This window comes from Pseudoliparis swirei, chromosome 24, assembly GCF_029220125.1.
Source record: "Pseudoliparis swirei isolate HS2019 ecotype Mariana Trench chromosome 24, NWPU_hadal_v1, whole genome shotgun sequence".
Taxonomy (NCBI): Eukaryota; Metazoa; Chordata; class Actinopteri; order Perciformes; family Liparidae; genus Pseudoliparis; species Pseudoliparis swirei.
The window spans coordinates 1,516,381-1,533,272 of NC_079411.1; the positions used below are offsets into that span (position 1 = coordinate 1,516,381).

The 16,892-nt window shown below is 47.0% G+C and overlaps 1 protein-coding gene across 2 annotated transcripts in view; it reads left to right on the forward strand.

Annotated features, from left to right (window-relative positions):
* lcor (ligand dependent nuclear receptor corepressor) overlaps positions 1-16,892 on the forward strand; it is a 47,055-nt gene that overhangs the window by 19,279 nt on the left and 10,884 nt on the right. The window contains exons 2-3 of one of the 2 annotated variants that reach the window (XM_056410270.1): positions 11,096-11,182; positions 13,192-13,271. The gene's annotated coding sequence lies outside the window, so the exon portion shown is untranslated. The remainder of the gene's footprint in view (positions 1-11,095; positions 11,183-13,191; positions 13,272-16,892) is intronic. The other variant, XM_056410272.1, reaches the window with a different exon arrangement.

The window sequence follows — 16,892 nt, forward strand, 5'->3', positions numbered from 1 at the left end:
TGCTGATGAGAGAAGCTATAAAACTGGCCTTCCTTTGAGCTAGTTGATTATCTGGAGCATCACATTTGTGGGTTCGATAAGACTCTCAAAATGGCCAGAAAAAAAGAACTTTCATGTGAAATTCGCCAGTCTATTCTTGTTCTTAGAAATGAAGGCTATTCCATGCGAGAAATTGCAAAGAAACTGAAAATGTCCTCCAGCGGTGTGTACTACTCCCTTCAGAGAACAGCATAAACGGGCTCTAACCAGAGCAGAAAGAGAAGTGGGAGGCCCCGGTGCACAACTCAGCAAGAAGACAAGTACATTAGAGTCTCTAGTTTGAGAAATAGACGCCTCACAGGTCCTCAACTGGCAGCTTCTTTAAATGGTACCCGCCAAACGCCAGTGTCAACGTCGACAGTGAAGAGGCGACTCCGGGATGCTGGCCTTCTAGGCAGAGTGGCAAAGAAAAAGCCATATCTGAGACTGGCCAATCAAAAGAAAAGATTGGTATGGGCAAAAGAACACAGGCATTGGACAGAGGAAGATTGGAAAAAGGTGTTCTGGACAGATGAATCCAAGTTTGAGGTGTTTGGATCACACAGAAGAACATTTGTGAGACGCAGAACAGGTGAAAAGATGCTGGAAGAGTGCCTGACACCATCTGTCAAGCATGGTGGAGGTCATGTGATGGTCTAGGGCTGCTTTGCTGCTGGTAAAGTGGGAGATTTGTACCAGGTAAAAGGGATTTTAAATAAGGAAGGCTATCACTCCATTTTGCAACGCCATGCCATACCCTGTGGGCAGCGCTTGATTGGAGCCAATGTCCTCCTCCAACAGGACAATGACCCAAAGCACACCTCCACATTGTGAAGAACTATTGAGGGAAGAAGCAGGCAGCTTGCTGTCTGTAATGGAGTGGCCAGTCACCAGATCTCAACCCCATTGAGCTGTTGTGGGAGCAGCTTGACCGTATGCTCCGCAAGAAGTGCCCATCAAGCCAATCCAACTTGTGGAGGTGCTTCAGGAAGCGTGGGGTGACATGTCAACAGATTACCTCAACAAATTAACAGCTAGAATGACAAAGGTCTGCAATGCTGTCATTGCTGCAAAAGGAGCATTCTTTGACGAAAGCAAAGTTTGAAGAAAAAAATTAATACTTCAAATACAAATCATTATTTCTAACCTTGTCAATGTCTTGACTATATTTTCTATACATTTTGCAACTCATTTGATCAATAAAAGTGGGAGTTTTCATGGAAAACACGAAATTGTTTGGGTGATCCCAAACTGTTGAACGGTAGTGTATATACATGTGTATGTGTGTATATATATATATCTCTGTGTATATATATATATATATACACAGAGATATATATATACATATAAATATTATATTACCTACAAATACAAAAGAAATTGCATGTCATCGCGCTACATCGTTAGCTACGTCGTTAGCTACGTCGTTGTCTACGTCGTTAGCTACGTCGTTGTCTACGTCGTTAGCTACGTCGTTGTCTACGTCGTTGGCTACGTCGTTGGCTACGACGTTAGCTACGTCGTTGGCTACGTCGTTGTCTACGTCGTTGGTTACGTCGTTAGCTACGTCGTTGGCTATGTCGTTGGCTACGTCGTTGGTTACGTCGTTAGCTACGTCGTTGGCTACGTCGTTGGCTACGTCGTTGGCTACGTCGTTAGCTACGTCGTTGGCTACGTCGTTGTCTACGTCGTTGGCTACGTCGTTGGCTACGTCGTTGGCTACGTCGTTGGCTACGTCGTTGGCTACGTCGTTGGCTACGTCGTTGGCTACGTCGTTGGCTACGTCGTTGGCTACGTCGTTGGCTACGTCGTTGGCTACCCCCTCCCCCCCTGTAAAAGTCTTCACATCGGTCCGTTGAAAAGAAGAAAAAAAACATTTATTCTGCGGTTAGAAGAGAAACCTTGAACCTCGCCTGTGGCTTTCATCACTGGCATTAAAAGCTTAAAGAACCCCCCCCCCTGAATGCGGTAGGTGGCCAAGTCCTGCCTTTGCAAATTGAATTCTCTGCTATCCAGTAGCTAAGAATGACGTCACTCTGTGTGTGTGTGTGTGTGTGTGTGTGTGTGTGTGTGTGTGTGTGTGTGTGTGTGTGTGTGTGTGTGTGTGTGTGTGTGTGTGTGTGTGTGTGTGTGTGTGTGTGTGTGTGTGTGTGTGTGTGTGTGTGTGTGTGTGTGTGTGTGTGTGTGTGTCCGGTCAGAGCGAGTGAAATGTAGGTCAAGTGGGGACCAGATGGATTGTTTAGTGCAGTAATGCTTTCGATGCTTCTACTGCTGATTCACAAGCAAACAAATAGTAGTTCAGTTTGTGTGAGGCCCATCAATCAGTTTACACAGACATTGTGGGGACTCTTTATTTTGGAGACAAAAATGTATGTCCCCATAATGTCAACATCACATTTGATGGTACACACACACACACACACACACACGGGCGCGCATTCAAACACACTGTCGGTGAACACACAACGTACAGATGACGTAGCCCGGTGAACACGACGTACAGGTGACGTAGCCCGGTGAACACGACGTACAGGTGACGTAGCCCTGTGAACACGACGTACAGGTGACGTAGCCCGGTGGCGTAGCGTCGTGGACGGTGTTTATTCTTCACACGTCTCGTCTGTTGTCGCCACAGACGGTCGTTGTTGAGGTTTCCTCTGCCAGGAAACAACTTTTTGAAGGGGAAGACGTGTGAAATCCGTCTCAACCGATCACACTTTTTTTCTTCTTCTTCTTTTCTTCAGAAGACAAGCCGGACAATTTTATCCGGTGACAATTCTTTTCTTTTTTTCTTGTTTCAAAGTTACAGATAACCCTCTGGAGTCTGGGGTCATTTTCTCAATTTTTACACAATTTCTTAGATTCACCTTTTAAAGGCACGTGCATATGACACATACCCATATGTTTTACATCCAAACATTCCAGAACAATCTCAGCTCTCTATATATTGAAGCTCAATTGTCCTCAGGTACAAGTGGAAAAAGAAAATATGGCCCTAAAGCTGAAAATTGAAGTTCGATTTTTTTTTTATTCTTCACATCTCTTGTGAAAACACACCTTTACTCATGTGGACGAACTGTTTTGGTGTGTGAAATTGGTTTACAAAAGGTCCAAGTTCACCTAGAGCAGTGAAATATATGAATAAAATGCTAGATACATGAAAATAAATGTCTAAAACCAAATTTTGTATTATACATTTTAGAGTAGAAATGATGTGGTCGGTCACACCGTTCACCAAAATGATAAAAACGTGGCTTCACACTGCAGATAAAGCTTCATGGGGTGTGTAATAAAAAATGACCATTACATTTATTTATTTGTTCTTGTTTAAAAGTTACAGATGGAGTTTAAAGATAGATATGAGAAGCTTTCAGTCTGAGTTCAGATCTTCAATGTGAAAGACGTACAAATGCAAAACGAGGATTTTCGAGCCTCGTTGTTTCGAGAAGCTTGTGACTCGTTTCAGATTCGAGTCTCGGGGTTAAAAATCTAAATCTGTGACGTCTGGAGAGTCAAAAATATGAAAAGTCTCCATCGGATACGCGTTAGGTGGAAATGGGAGCTCAAAGTTGAGTGTCAAACTTCTTTTATTTTGGTGGGTAAATCTCTAAATTGTCCAGGCTGTAAATCGAAATGTTTTCCACCTGTAAAAGAAGTGATTGAAAAAAAATGAATGCATGATTCGTTGTTTTTCCATTTAATTGTCAGAGTTTAAAGCTCATTATTTTGAAATGTCGGATACTCAAACCCACATTCGAGTAGTTTCTATCCTTCATAGTTTAAGTTTGAGTGAAAAGACGACTGAAAGCGTTTAAATCCAGTTATTCCGTTTCCCCTCCGGATCTTTTTCAGCTTTTTGTCTTCTTTCGGCACTTCCCGCGGCTGCTTCACAATAAAAGCCCGCCCCCCTCTCTTTGTTGCCGCGGTGGCCTCGCGGTCATCTCCGGCCCCCCGTGGATCGCGCCCTTCAGACCTGGAGTGATTTCTAATGCACGACTTCAGGGGCTGAAAATAGCCCCCAACCTTTACCGCGATAATGAGACCTGCCGATTGGCCGCCTAATTATGGTGTAAGTTGCGGATACCGGAGTTTGCACCGGCAAACTCCGGTATCCGCAACTTTGACTGACATTGACGAGGTTACACGTCGGCCTCGTTTGCCTTTTTTTTTCTTCTACTTCACTCCGTCAAATCCTCCCGTTGCAAAGAAGTTGGTAGTAATTACCGGAGAGGAGGATCGGGCTCAGAGGCGGTGGGGAGATAATGAACCGGAGGAGGATCTCTGACGCTAAGGAGTAGATTCGGAGTGTGGCGGTCGACTCCGTAAAGTTCCGGCCGCGTTAGCTGCCACGTTAGCTGCCACGTTAGCTGCCGCGTTACATCCCAGATGTTCGGCGGTTTAGCGGCGTCCGTCCTCAAACAAAGAAACTCTGAGACGACTAACACTCGTATACGGCTGTAATCCCACATTAAAGCCCCTAACCCGACGCTAAACACACTCGGCAGGAAAAGAGCAGAGATGACCACTCACTGGCGAAATAAATCGCTAGATTAGTAAACCAACTGGGGGGGGGGGGGGGGGGGTAGTGGGTTGGCCGAGTCGTTTGTAGTGTTTTTCAATCAGTATTCAATATCGTATTTGCGTCTTGATGTTAAGCCTCACGTTGGTCCTGACGTTAGTCCTCGAAGGTGTTAAAGCAGAACTCTACCTTCATTCACAACTTCGTGATCTTTGGTCTTGAATTTCAAAACTTTACTTCTTTTGCTCTAGTAATTATTCTTTTTTAAATTTTTAATGTGAGCCCAAGTTCTGCTGCGCAACGCCAACCGGTAAGAGAAGTGAAAGCTGCAGCGGCGTCGAGGACATCCGGAGGTTTGTAGCGCGACCGGTCGGACGGGACGAAAAACATGAAAAAAAGGATAATAAAAAAAGAGACAAATATTCCAAGGCCAGGAGGTCGGCCTTGTTTCGCTCTCGGAGCCTGAAAGGTTTCTGTTTCTTGTGAACTGCAAATTGCTGCCCTTTAGAAACCGTAAAGTCTTGAGTGCTCGTAGGAGGCCCCGCGGCGCGGCGAGCGCGGCGCTCTATAAAAGGCAAGATCTCCGTCTCGGTAACAGTTTAAGACCTTTTCTCTTACATTCCTGCCCTCCCCCACAGATGCAAGATAATATTCAAGATTCTTTTCATTCCGCTCTGACTGAAAAGAATATTAATGGAGGTGGATGCGCGAGAGAAAAAAACGTTAGCCGGCCACAAACACGTAAATCCATTCACGTATATATTTCATCGCTCGTCCAATTATTGACTTTCTATCGCATCGATATTTCTATACGTTTTTCTCTTTTTTTCTCTCGACCTTGCAGCGTAATAAGACGCCCACCGCCGCGTAGAGAGGAACACGTTTTTAGAAAGAGGCGATAACAGGTTGAACTAAAGATAAATAAATTTATTTAAAAAAAGAGCGGGTTTAGCTTGTTATTTCATATTTATTTTACAGAAGTGTGCCAACTGGACTTGACCATGTTTACATAAAGAAAGGACAATATTATACGATATTATGTTTACATGGCCGAGGACATTTTATATTCCAGTAATATTCACATGCAGCCATGGAGACGACTATTAAACTATTAATGTAAACGTTTTTTACATTTTGTATTCCTTCAATCCAGATTCACTGCGAAATCTGTGCGTATCTGGGAAAACTTTTGATGTCCAAGTTTTATTCTATGTTTAACATTTTTGTAATTGTTATTATCGACATATCACACAAAATGCTACTTTAGTAAAAATACCTTATTCAGAAAATCCAAACTGAATATGCTGTCATATACAAATATAATATTAAAAAAGGAATATACTAGAATATAATAATATATTTGGTCTTCTGTGTCATATTTGGTGCTTTTGATGCTTTTATCCTGAACAGGAAGTAAAAATAAAACAAGCCAGCAGCTGATTTTGATTTTAGAGTTTTTCCGTTAGCCGAAATAAATAAATAAATGAATCCATCCGTAAATCAAGAGAGAGAAAAATTACTGGACAACATTTTTGCTGGTTGCTTTTTATCAGACACAAATATTTTTGGTTCCAGCTTCAACATTGTGAATATTCAAGTTGGAAAATTGATTATTTTGGGATTTGGTTTTCCTCATCGTCGCTTTAGCCTCTGACAAATTGTGATTGTCTTGTTGTTTGTTTAAAAAATAAAATCCATTAAATCACCACGAGTTGCCGCTCTAATTAAAACCTTTACAGCCTTGGTGTGGGTTGAGGAACTTTGAACGGGTCATCTCATAATAACGATGTTATTTTATTGGTAAACTTGCGAGTCACGTAACTTGATCCAAGCAAAGCGGAAGCATCTGCTCTCCGTTTATTCTCACATATGTTCCCCGATCACCTTTCAGCCCGTTCGGTAACACCGAGCAGGTGCGAAGGAAACAAAAATAGAATTTAATCTTCTCTTTCTTGTATGAAAACTTGGCGTCGGAGCGCCGGGGAGTTAATTTGCAGACGCTGCCGGTTTAGTTCCTCGCCGGCTCGGGGAGGCAGATGGTCGAGGTCCAGGTGGCGCCCGGCCCGACGGTTAGCGGCGGCGCCGCGGCTTCCAGAAGCGGCCGGGAGGATTACGTGTTCGGGGCGGAAAAACAGCCACAAAAAAACAGGAAGTGAGTGGACGGCGTTCACAGCGTTTCGTGGAGGCGCGACCGCGCCAACCGTTGGGTTTCTCTGAGCCGGAGCCTCCCATTGGCCAGATGTTCATCCCGCCAAGTTCTTGGCAGAAGACGGTCGCGCCCAAAATCAACGTGACTCCCAGTCCTCCATCTGTCCGTGAGCGAGGAGGTTTGAGCCGGTCGGGAACGCTCAACGCCAAAACAAATATTATTTATACGCAGATTAAAATCTGATCCTGACTCAGTTTCGTGACGCTCGGTTTCACAGCTTTTCGACTTCTTCTCTTTTTTCTGAGCTGGAGACATCGAAACGAGATCGGAAACATTTCAGAATTCACACGCACATATTTACAGAGTTTTTAAACCAATCAGGATCAATGTGGAGGTTTATGTCAGGGACCCTCGCGGAGGGAGAGCTCCTCAAATTTGGCACACAGTTGTTCAAATACGTAATGAGTTCTCACCACAACAACAACAACAACAACACACTCCAGCGCTCAAATAAACTACAGCGCCTGAAGGCACCGCTTCATCTGTTCTCGGGTCTTTTGCTCCGTCACATCACCGGTTACTCTGTCAGCCGGCAGAACACACACACCATACACACTTAGCACTGCCACTCAGTAGTCACACACACACACACACACGCCTCTCCTTTAATTGTTTTCAATTTGTTTCTCGTTAGCACTTTACCTCCTTCTCTTCTCACGCTTTTTTTTCTTCTTCTTTCCCTCTACATTTTAACGGAGTGAGAACGTGCAACAGCAGGAGGGGGGGGGGGGGGGATGAATGAGAGAAGAAGAAGAAGAAGAAGAAGAAGAGGAGAGTGGCTATAGAAAGATTATACTTTGAAATATTAGAGAGAGAGATATAGAGACATATTAGAGAGAAAGATACAGAGACATATTAGAGAGAGAGAGAGAACTATTAGAGAGAGAGAGATATATAGACATATTAGAGAGAGAGATATATAGACATATTAGAGAGAGAGAGAGAACTATTAGAGAGAGAGATATAGAGACATATTAGAGAGAGAGAGAGAGAACTATTAGAGAGAGAGAGATATATAGAGACATATTAGAGAGAGGGAGAGAGGGAGCATCTCCTCCTTCCTGCTCTCCACATATTGAGATAATGAGATAAAAGATGAGTAATTTCACTAATTCTCTTTCTTTTCTCTCGCTGTGACGTCGGGAGTTAAAAGAAACGTTCAGACACACGACTGCCCCAGTGCATTGTGGGTATACACATAGCCCAAATCTATTTAAATCAGCCATGCATTTTGTGTGTGTATGTGTGTGTGTGTGTGGGGGGGGGGGGGGGGGTCACAGGAATAGCTGCCAGCGCACATCAGCCTCCTTTGAGCTCATCACCGGATACTTCAGAGAGAGAGAGATGAGAGGAGAGGAGAGAGAGAGATAAGAGGAGAGAGTGAGAAAGCGAAAAGAGGAGGAGAGAGAGATAAGAGGAGGAGAGAGTGAGAAAGAGGAGGAGGAGTTTAGGGATTTGGTTTGTGGAGAAGCGTCAGATAGAATCGGCACGCTGTGTTTAGGCCGATGTGTTTCATGTGTGTGTGTGTGTGTGTGTGTTTTACCACGCCTTTGGCCAATCATGCACATATTTGTTCTACCCCCCCCCCCCCTCCATTCCCAAGGACACACACACACACACACAGCACACATGCAGCATCACTAGATGACTTCTCTTTGTGCGTCAGAAACTAATTTAAAATAGAGAATTATTATTATTACTGCTGCGTGCAACGGTGGGAGTGGATTAAGACCGAGAAGGATGGAAGGGAGGGAGGGAGGAAAGACGGGAGGAAGGAAGGAAAGAAACAAGGGAGGAAAGGAAATAAAGGAAGCAAAGAAAAGAGGAAGGAAGGGAAGAAAACACAACATTCATTCCTGGGCGTGCCCGCTGTGGACTAGCGCTCACGTTAGCTTTAGCGTCACGTTAGCCGCCACGTTGACGATGCTTGATGCCACGTCTTTCTTTTCTCAATACGTGAAGTCATGTTTTTTTTAACCTCGCGTGGCGACGCGTCGCGTTGTCATGGCGACTTGGCGCGACGGTGAAGTGTCTACGCGTCGCATGGCGACACGGCGATAGCGGCGTGTCGGGTCACGATGGCGGCGTAGGGTATTGACGATACGTGGGGGGGGGAGTGTGTGTGTGTGTTGGGGGGTGGGCAGGGGGGTCCATAAACACGTTGAGTGCTGTAGTTGAACTCCAGCCGGCGGGTCGATGCTCCTCGTGTCTCGTGCCGTCGGCTCACTTCCTCTCCTCTTAGACCCTGTTGGGCCTAATGAGGTATCGATCTGACCGGGGGGGGGGGGGGGGGTCTGAGAGCTTTAGTCGCGCTGCATTATTTATGCTCAGGCGGCGCTGCGTGTAGCCGAGGTCCGGCGGTCACAGGAAGAGGCCGACGCCGGGGCTCTGAGGGAATGTGTGTGTGTGTGTGTGGCCACGCCCTCCTCACACAGAGGCTCCTCCCTCAATCAGGTTCCTTTGTGCCATTCATGTGTTCACGTCACATGTTTTGCAAAATGTAGATTAATGAAACGTCTTGTGATTCTTTCATGCGTGTGTGTGAGAGTGTGTGTGTGAGAGTGTGTGTGTAAGAGTGTGTGTGTGTGAGTGTGTGTGTGAGAGTGTGTGTGTGTGTGTGTGTGTGTGAGAGTGTGTGTGTGTGTGTGATTTTGGGCTCACACTGTTCACTAACTGACCTACATTTACGGAGCTTTTTTTAATTCTGCCCTGCCCTGGGAGACGTTATCTCATCCAGCCAATCACGGCCTCACATCAGTTTTTGGTCCAATAACATCCTCAATCTCATCCGGCCAATCACAGCCTCTACCTCGAGGGAGAGGGGGGGGGGGGGGGGTCCTGTACGTTATGCATTTGTGGCTGTCACTTTAAATATGAAAACACACTCCATCTCGTGGCCCAAATATCACGGGGCCCGAGGAAGTTCTCACGCTGCAGTGTGTGTGTGTGTGTATGTGTGTGTGTGTGTGTGTGTGTGTGTGTGTTGATGTTTTACCATCACCATGTGATAGGTCCTGCTGGAATTTAAAGGCTCACACAACTTAATTTGTTTCTGGCTTCGGGCCAACACAAACTGAGAAGACTAAAGGACTGGTGGGGAGGGATTTCACACACACACACACACACACACACACACACACACACACACACACACTCACACACATGGTGTGTGTCCGAGCCCTGAATCAGGAATGCGCTCTGAGCTTTGAAGTGAGCAGATTGACATAAAGACTTTAATACGACGTGACTCGTAACGTGACTCATCAAGTCACTCGTAACGTGACTCATCAAGTCACTCGTAGCGTGACTCGTAGCGTGACTCGAAGGTGTTCCTCGTCACTCGTACCTGAGGCCTGGGGTGATCGTCACGAGGCCTTTTCATGGTCACATAGCGGCTCGTTTCTGATTGGCCCGCTGAGTCACATGACCCTCTAACCACGGCAGAGCAGATGCAAGGACGCCGGCGGCCATGATGGTTTCACAACGGAGACGCACATCGATGGCTCGCTCGCTCCCGTGTGAAGTGTGTGTGACAAGTGGCTACACTTGAACTACTGTATGTACATGTATACACGCATACATATACACATATATATATGTATATATATGTATATATATATTATTTGTGCAGCGCTAACACTTCTACACACACACACATGTCTTTGTCTCCGTGTCTGCCTCCGTTTCCATATGATGGGGGGAGGAGGGGGGAGGAGGGGGGAGGGTCAGGTCGAACATTGCAATATGTATTTATGTTTCCCTGTATGCGGTTGCCAGGCAACAGCGGGACGGAGGTATTTACAGTTAATTTTAAAAAAAGGTGAGTGACGTTAGCTCGGTGTGCTCGAGGTAGAGCGCTAATTTGTCTTTGAAGGCTGAGAAGAGAGACAAGTGTGTGTGTCTGTGTGTGTGTGTGTGTGTGTGTGTGTGTGTGTGTGTCTGTGTGTGTGTGTGTGTGTGTGCATAATAAGCGCTTACAAAGCCTCCTCATCGTACATATAAAGCCTTTGCACAACCATGTGTGTGTTCTCTAACATCATTGTCTCTCTGTGTGTGTGTGTCCATGTCTGTGTGTGTCTCTGTGTGTGTGTGTGTGTGTGTGTGTGACTAAAAGAAGCTCCCGTGTTGTCTACATTTGTCTTTGTGTGACTTTATTTTTATTATTCTCAGTTGCCAATAAGTAAAAACAGATTTATGTAAATGCAAAACAATCTCAGGTTCTATTTTAACTTTAGTATTTTGTTGTTGTTGTTGTTGTTGTCTATCAGTTAAATGTTTTTCTTAATATTAAAGCCTTTAAACTTTAATAGTTCCTCTCCGTGGTGTTGACGTCTCGTCTCTCTTCGCAGGCTTTGAAAGCATCGTGGAAGGCTTGTTTGGGTCGGGACTAGTCAACAACAACAAAAACAACAACAACAACAACACCCTGTTCCAAGGTAAACACATTAACGATGGATGACTCTTCTTCAGGAAACATTTATTAATGAACGGTTTAATGACTAAATGAAATGAATTAATTAATAATTGTGTCTTTTAAAACTTATTTCTGGAGCTACGGAAGCCCTGGAAGGACAAGGCGCTTTTCGGCTTTTCAAAATAAGATGTTAACAAAGGTAAATTAAATAAAAACACGTCTGGAAATGAGATTGAATGGATTACATTCAGAGGAAATATTAAACATGTTTCCTTTTTTCCCTTTAATAATAATAATATAATATGATTATTAATAATATTATAATTATTATTATTATTAATAATATTATTATTATTATTATTATTATTATTAATAATAATAATTTGAGTGTGACCCGCCAACACATGAAGCATAGACTTCTATACAACCAGAGTCGCCGCCCCCTGGTGGTGAGGAGAGAGAATGCAGCTTTAACACATGAAGCATAGAAACAAACCTTCTCTCTGTCTCTCTCTCTCCTCCCACGGTTCTGTTCTCGTGGTTCTGAACTCTCAGGTCACGAGGTTCAGAACCTGTCCATTTCCACGCATGTGACTCGCATCTCAGGAATGTGTGAGATGTGACCTTTGACCTCTCAGGAGCGCTCGGTGTGATTTGTTCTCTGTGTTTGGTTTTAATGCCAAAGAAAAGCAGACAGGAAGTGGAACGCTGCCCCGAGAGCGGCGCTGCTACGTTGTTGTTGCTACGTTGTTGTTGTTGCTACATTGTTGCTGCTACATTGTTGCTGCTACATTGTTGTTGCTTCATTGTTGCTTCATTGTTGCTGCTACATTGTTGCTGCTACATTGTTGCTGCTACATTGTTGCACGTTTAAAATCACGACCACAGATTGTTTTGATGAAAATAAATACATTAACGTGAGTGTGAACGTACGTGGATTCTGTTCGTCTTTGACCTTTGACCTACTTGACCATTTTAAAGGATCATCAGACGCTGACGAGAGTTTTTCAGCTTCAGCTGCTGAAACGGTGAAACACGGAGACGGGAAGTTCTGATCCGACGCGGTGTTCTGTGACCGTATGGATTTTATTCTTGTGTTTCTGCTCTCTCTCGCTCTCTCTCTCTCTCTCTCTCTGTCTCTACTGTAACACTCCTTCTTTCCTGCTTTCCTCTATTTCACTGCATCTCTCTGAACTGAGGGCTTTTTAAAGGTAGCGCCATGGCAACAGCTCAGCTGTAGCAAGTAGACGACGGCCTCTTCTCTCTCTCTCTCTCTCTCTCTCTCTCTCTCTCTCTGAAGGTGATATATTGGTAAAAAGCTTTCCGATCTCCTGAAGGATGGAGACAGGCGAGCTGAAAAGCTTCTCGTGAACCTGAAGCTGACAAGTCTGAATCCATCACGAGCATTAATATTATTAATAATAATAATAATAATAATAGTGCATTTCATTTTTATAGCGCTTTTCGAAGTACTCAAAGACGCTTCAATTAATATTGATAACTACGTCGGGTCCCGATGGAGAAGCTTGTGCGGATGCCTCGTCCCATTGTTTCTCTGATCAATGAAATATTTGATCAAAATAATTTGTTGCATTTTTAAAAGACTCAAAACATTGAATAAATGATGGGACTCGCAGCCCGTTGATTGGCTGCTGATTGATCTCCCGTTGCAGCTTCTTTTTACGCATTATTTAGCATTTCAAACCGTTTCCTTGCGTTGGCATCATATCCGGATCGATTGATTATTGAACGCTGTTTGTAATCTTCAGGATTCTTTAACGTGATTCATTCCTCCGCTGTACATGTTTATTAACAGGTGCATGCTGGGAAACGAGTACTTAGTTCCACTGAAATAGGGCTACAGGGCACACACACACACAAAGCAGCGTATTCAATATGGAAACGAGCTCCTCGGTCAATCACTTGATGTTTAAATTGAGCCCCCCCCCTGATTGGGCCCACACCTCCATCGCCTGAATGCATGAAGACGGGGTTCCTGTTGCTTTGTTTAACCTCTCCCTCTCTCTCCAGACCGCCAGCCTGAGGAAGCGTCTGACTGGTCCTTCGATGAAAACTGTCTCTTCTGCTGCCTGAGACGAGAGAAAGTCAAGGTAGGGGAACCAGCAACCTTTCATCTCACAGGGTTACGGTTCACGGAGTTCCGGTCCACGGGGTTCCGGTCCACGGGGTTCTGGTTCTCGGGGTTACGGTCCACGGGGTTACGGTTCACGGGGTTCTGGTTCTCGGGGTTACGGTCCACGGTCCACGGTCCACGGGGTAGGGTGGGCTATGAGCCCTCACAAATGCATGTTGGGTAATAAAACTCCTGCCACTGAGTCCATCTTCAAGCTGTTGCAGCTTTCTGGTGAAGCATGAGCAGATTGTAAGATTGGTCCAAGGCCCTATAAGGGTCATCTAGGGGCAACTAGGGGCGGCTCCAAGGCCCTATAAGGGTCATCTAGAGGCAACTAGGGGCGGCTCCAAGGCCCTATAAGGGTCATCTAGGGGCAACTAGGAGCGGCTCCAAGGCCCTATAAGGGTCATCTAGGGGCAACTAGGGGTGGCTCCAAGGCCCTATAAGGGTCATCTAGGGGCAACTAGGGGCGGCTCCAAGGCCCTATAAGGGTCATCTAGGGGCAACTAGGGGCGGCTCCAAGGCCCTATAAGGGTCATCTAGAGGCAACTAGGGGCGGCTCCAAGGCCCTATAAGGGTCATCTAGAGGCAACTAGGGGCGGCTCCAAGGCCCTATAAGGGTCATCTAGAGGCAACTAGGGGCGGCTCCAAGGCCCTATCAGGGTCATCTAGGGGCAACTAGGGGCGGCTCCAAGGCCCTATCAGGGTCATCTAGGGGCAACTATGGGCGGCTCCAAGGCCCTATAAGGGTCATCTAGAGGCAACTAGGGGCGGCTCCAAGGCCCTATCAGGGTCATCTAGGGGCAACTATGGGCGGCTCCAAGGCCCTATCAGGGTCATCTAGGGGCAACTATGGGCGGCTCCAAGGCCCTATAAGGGTCATCTAGGGGCAACTATGGGCGGCTCCAAGGCCCTATCAGGGTCATCTAGGGGCAACTATGGGCGGCTCCAAGGCCCTATAAGGGTCATCTAGAGGTAACTAGGGGCGGCTCCAAGGCCCTATAAAGGTCATCTAGAGGCAACTAGGGGCGGCTCCAAGGCCCTATCAGGGTCATCTAGGGGCAACTATGGGCGGCTCCAAGGCCCTATAAGGGTCATCTAGAGGTAACTAGGGGCGGCTCCAAGGCCCTATAAAGGTCATCTAGAGGCAACTAGGGGCGGCTCCAAGGCCCTATCAGGGTCATCTAGGGGCAACTAGGGGCGGCTCCAAGGCCCTATCAGGGTCATCTAGGGGCAACTAGGGGTGGCTCCAAGGCCCTATAAGGGTCATCTAGAGGCAACTAGGGGCGGCTCCAAGGCCCTATCAGGGTCATCTAGGGGCAACTATGGGCGGCTCCAAGGCCCTATAAGGGTCATCTAGAGGCAACTAGGGGCGGCTCCAAGGCCCTATAAGGGTCATCTAGAGGTAACTATGGGCGGCTCCAAGGCCCTATAAGGGTCATCTAGGGGCAACTAGGGGCGGCTCCAAGGCCCTATAAGGGTCATCTAGAGGCAACTATGGGCGGCTCCAAGGCCCTATCAGGGTCATCTAGAGGCAACTATGGGCGGCTCCAAGGCCCTATAAGGGTCATCTAGAGGCAACTATGGGCGGCTCCAAGGCCCTATAAGGGTCATCTAGAGGCAACTAGGGGCGGCTCCAAGGCCCTATAAGGGTCATCTAGAGGCAACTAGGGGCGGCTCCAAGGCCCTATAAGGGTCATCTAGAGGTAACTATGGGCGGCTCCAAGGCCCTATAAGGGTCATCTAGAGGCAACTATGGGCGGCTCCAAGGCCCTATAAGGGTCATCTAGGGGCAACTAGCGGCGGCTCCAAGGCCCCATAAGGGTCATCTAGAGGTAACTAGGCGGCTCCAAGGCCCTATAAGGGTCATCTAGAGGCAACTAGGGGCGGCTCCAAGGCCCTATAAGGGTCATCTAGAGGTAACTATGGGCGGCTCCAAGGCCCTATAAGGGTCATCTAGAGGCAACTATGGGCGGCTCCAAGGCCCTATAAGGGTCATCTAGAGGCAACTAGGGGCGGCTCCAAGGCCCTATAAGGGTCATCTAGAGGCAACTAGGGGCGGCTCCAAGGCCCTATAAGGGTCATCTAGGGGCAACTAGGGGCGGCTCCAAGGCCCTATAAGGGTCATCTAGAGGCAACTAGGGGCGGCTCCAAGGCCCTATAAGGGTCATCTAGGGGCAACTAGGGGCGGCTCCAAGGCCCTATAAGGGTCATCTAGAGGTAACTATGGGCGGCTCCAAGGCCCTATAAGGGTCATCTAGAGGTAACTAGGGGCGGCTCCAAGGCCCTATAAGGGTCATCTAGAGGTAACTATGGGCGGCTCCAAGGCCCTATAAGGGTCATCTAGGGGCAACTAGGCGGCTCCAAGGCCCTATCAGGGTCATCTAGGGCAACTAGGGCGGCTCCAAGGCCCTATAAGGGTCATCTAGAGGCAACTAGGGGCGGCTCAAGGCCCTATAAGGGTCATCTAGAGGCAACTAGGCGGCTCCAAGGCCCTATAAGGGTCATCTAGAGGCAACTAGGGCGGCTCAAGGCCCTATAAGGGTCATCTAGAGGCAACTAGGCGGCTCCAAGGCCCTATAAGGGTCATCTAGAGGCAACTAGGCGGCTCCAAGGCCCTATAAGGGTCATCTAGAGGCAACTAGGGCGGCTCCAAGGCCCTATAAGGGTCATCTAGAGGCAACTAGGGCGGCTCCAAGGCCCTATCAGGGTCATCTAGGGCAACTATGGGCGGCTCCAAGGCCCTATAAGGGTCATCTAGAGGCAACTATGGGCGGCTCCAAGGCCCTATCAGGGTCATCTAGAGGCAACTAGGGCGGCTCCAAGGCCCTATAAGGGTCATCTAGAGGCAACTATGGGCGGCTCCAAGGCCCTATAAGGGTCATCTAGAGGCAACTAGGGCGGCTCAAGGCCCTATAAGGGTCATCTAGAGGCAACTATGGGCGGCTCCAAGGCCCTATAAGGGTCATCTAGAGGCAACTAGGGCGGCTCCAAGGCCCTATAAGGGTCATCTAGGGGCAACTAGGGGCGGCTCCAAGGCCCTATAAGGGTCATCTAGAGGTAACTATGGGCGGCTCCAAGGCCCTATAAGGGTCATCTAGAGGTAACTATGGGCGGCTCCAAGGCCCTATAAGGGTCATCTAGAGGCAACTACCCTATAAGGGTCATCTAGAGTTAACTAGGGGCGGCTCCAAGGCCCTATAAGGGTCATCTAGAGTTAACTAGGGGCGGCTCCAAGGCCCTATAAGGGTCATCTAGAGGTAACTATGGGCGGCTCCAAGGCCCTATAAGGGTCATCTAGAGTTAACTAGGGGCGGCTCCAAGGCCCTATAAGGGTCATCTAGAGTTAACTATAAGGGTCATCTAGAGGTAACTATGGGCGGGGTGAAGGACTCATTGCAATGACTCATTTTCATCCGGGTCCAAAGTCCAAGATGGCTGACAGGGCGTCGCCCTCTAGAAGGACCACATCATTAAAAAATCAGTTTTGGAGCTAATAACTTCTGAGTAAAACATTCTTTGGGCGACATCACAGTCTTCTTCTTCTTCTTGTTCTTGTTCTTGTTCTTGTTCTTGTTCTTGTTCTTTTTTTTAAATC